Consider the following 3,457-nt stretch of genomic DNA (forward strand, 5'->3'; position numbering starts at 1 on the left):
AAGCATCATGGATACGAAGAAGCTACATGGGAGCTGGAAGACGAGATGAAAGAAAAATACCCGGAACTGTTTGAATAGACCCTTACAAATTTCGGGACGAAATTTTTGTAAGGGGGAAGGAATGTAACACCCCGACTTTTTACCCTAAGGCTTAGAACATCGATATATATATAAATATAAGTTTCGCGTCTAATTCTTCTTATTATTACTTCTTGTTATAATTAACCGTTGTGAAGTATATGTTGAGGTAGTGAACAAAAAAATAGTAATAGTCAATATAGATGGTTGCTATAATAAAAGTCCGTTTGTGAAGACCGAGTTTCAAATAAAAATCCGTACACGAATTTAACGTTTAAGTAAATATCTAAAAATAAAATAAAATACTCTCCGTGCCTTCCGGACCTTGCGCAATAGCCACACCTTGAATCCCGATACCTACACGAATGGATAAGAAGCACGTTAAATCAAGACGAGACAATCGACGAAATCAAATCACATCAATCACGCAATCCAAACGACGGCTCACGTTTTCCAAACGACGGCTCACGCCTTTTTAGGTGACGAGACATAATATTCTTGCCATTTTTGGCATGACAATTGATTGATAGGACAACTTGCCTCTTTTGGCAAAAAGTCCATGACTCTTGGACAATGCATTGCCTTCCTAAACCAAGCTATTAACCATGTAAAGCCATGCATTCTTTTCCTCTATAAATACTACACCACTCCTTCACCTACACTTTTGCTTCAACACTAGATTTCTCTAAACAAAATCTCTTTTCAACTAATGATGCTAGCAAGTGTTTGAAGAAGAGGAGCCAAAATTTCTACACTACCATCCTTCTCATCTTCCTTTTCTTAAGGTAATTCTCCTAACAACAATCTTCACTACATAGCCATTTCTATACTTTTCAAGCATGAACTTTTGGGTTCCACAAATCATAGTAGTGTTTGAATACTTTTCCCTAATGATTTCATATCAACTATGCATGACTATCTAGAATAGAATTTTTGCCTTAATCCATATAAGCTTAGACTAAGTAAACAATTAAACAAAGCCTAATCCACTAAGAAATCTTCAACACACAATAATAACAATTTTGGGAGAGCTCACCTATGAGCACAAGAAACTGACCGGCGGCGGCAGTCCGGCGGCGGCGGCAGGGCGACGGCGGTGGCAGTCCGGCGGCGGCGGCGGTGGTTTTTCCGGCGTTTGGCGCCGAAAGTAACCTCTTCCGACCCCATTTTTCACGATCTATCCAAATCTTCACATTTCAAGACCCAATTGTTAGTCCTAGGCCTCCAATTTAAGAAAAATAAAGAAGAAGAGAAAGAAAGGGAAGTGGGGGGGGGAGAACCCTACCTTTTCGGTCGACGGCGGCGAGACCGCCGGCGAGAAGCAGCACCGGCAGAGGGGAGAGCCGAGAGGGAGAGCCGGCGAGAGGGAGAGCCGAGAGCCGAGAGAGAGAGAGAGAGAGAGCCGCGAGAGGGAGAGAGATAGAGGCCGAGAGAGAGAGGAGAGGTCGGCGCCGGCGCCGGCGCCGCTCGCCGGCGACGCCAGGGCGCCGGCAGAGGGGAGAACCGAGAGGGAGAGAGAGAGTGGGAGAGAGGGGAAGGCATGTTTGTTTGAAATGGAGGAAAGAATGGGAGGAGTAATTCTTTTAGTAATTAGGGCAACACTTTTGCCTATTGGGCCTCCTCTTTGGGCCAAAGAATTTATTTAACAAGATGGTCTCCTAGTATTAATTCTTTGGGCCGAGAATTTAGAGGAAATGGGAATTTTGGGCTTTGAAGTATAAGAAATAAAATGAACCTTATCTCTTAGTTGTGAATTAATATTTCTTAAAATATGTGAAGCCTTTAAATAATTAATCTTACGATAAAGTAATGTCTTGCCCTCCTAAATTAATTAATTAAATTTCTTGAAAATAAGAATGTATGGATTTAATGAACCCTCTTCCCAAATAATTATTTAATTATCTTAAGGTGTCTCATAAAATAGAGGTCCACTTTCCTTGAGTGGAAAGAAGTAATCTTGATCGAACCCCGAACGTAGGACACATACTCCATGTAGGATCATGTCATGTCATGCACCTTATGTATGTTCATAAAGCTAATTTTTAAATCATTATACTCTTTCAAGAAGGGCGTGTTCGCGGGGTTTGATTTCCAAGGCAAAGCGTTGTAGCATTTCTTTCGGAAGCTTTGAGGTGGGCTTTATATCCAACACATTAAGTGTGGATAAAATTATCAAATATATGAAATGATTTTTGTTTGATAAAATTGCACTTACTTTTTTTAAATGTTATCGTGCCATAAATTATTTGTTTTATGATGCCTATCTGCTTGGCGATGCCAAAGGAATGAATGAATGAAACGAATTCGGCTCCAATAGGACCAAGATCCTATTCGAGTTAATGTGCACGAAGGAATGGACCGTGAGTCATCGAGAGGGTTGGCCGGTCAATGTGATCGTGGAAGGTGGCCACCTTCCCGACACGGAATGAGCCATCAGATATGGCGGATGGATGGAATGAACCATCAGATATGGCGGATGAATGGAATGAACTTAGCTTGATCAAGCGAACTTTATGAAAATGAATTTAGTAAGCTCGGGCCTTTAAGAAAACCCCCGTGCGTTACTGTGATGGCATGATAATAACTTTTTCTTATATGTGTATCTTTCGGCAATGTGTTCACTGAGTACCCCGTACTCAGCCCTGCATGTATTTCTAAATGTGCAGGTTGAGCAAGTGATGAAATGGTGGCTGAGTGGAGTTGGTGGTCGTATTATCTCTTTTGTAGGATTTTCGTGGCATGTGTCTTCATACACATGGCCACATGGTTACAACTCCTTCCGCTGTGCTTTTGTCGTAGTATTTTGTAATAGATGGGTCATAGGAAAAACGACCAGTAACGAGTGATCTGTGATAAACATTCTTTCAAATTTCTCATGATCTTTGTTGTCTCGTGAACATCTCTCATCTTATGAAGAAATATTTATGTCTTATCATGAATTCTTTCATTCCCTTTCTACCCCCTCTTCTTAATTCCCTCCCCTGGTCACGATTTACCGAGTAATGCTATCCTTAGCAAAGCGCGGTCGTGACAACATTAAATCGTAGTATATCTATTGTATGAAAATATCATTTGTAATTTACTCTTGCTATTATTATTGACACCTCTCTTTTTATACACAAGGGATCCGTGACTTGGTACCTCTAGTTATTTTTCTTTGGTGATGCAAATCATATGTGTGCCATAATTCCGTTTTCATACTTTTTTTCATTCCATTATACTCCTCAAAATATAGATGTTCATTAATGATAAAAGATTATAACAATCGTAACCAACCCACTATCCCATGCAATAACTACTCATATCAATCCTTTATATGATTGGTGGCAATAATTTTTTTAAAATGTTGTTCCCAAACTGTGGATGAATTGGCAGGCAA

At 40.3% G+C, this 3,457-nt stretch overlaps 1 long non-coding RNA gene across 1 annotated transcript; it reads right to left on the bottom strand.

The window, feature by feature from the left end:
* Nucleotides 1-256: 256 nt before the first annotated feature.
* LOC125208031 lies at nucleotides 257-1,619 on the bottom strand. The gene is made up of 3 exons (XR_007174046.1): nucleotides 1,364-1,619; nucleotides 1,115-1,265; nucleotides 257-435 (listed from the first exon to the last, which is right to left on the bottom strand). It is a non-coding gene; the product is annotated as an uncharacterized LOC125208031 (long non-coding RNA).
* Between the last annotated feature and the right edge of the window lie 1,838 nt (nucleotides 1,620-3,457).

This window comes from Salvia hispanica, chromosome 2 (genome assembly GCF_023119035.1).
Source record: "Salvia hispanica cultivar TCC Black 2014 chromosome 2, UniMelb_Shisp_WGS_1.0, whole genome shotgun sequence".
Lineage (NCBI taxonomy): Eukaryota > Viridiplantae > Streptophyta > Magnoliopsida > Lamiales > Lamiaceae > Salvia > Salvia hispanica.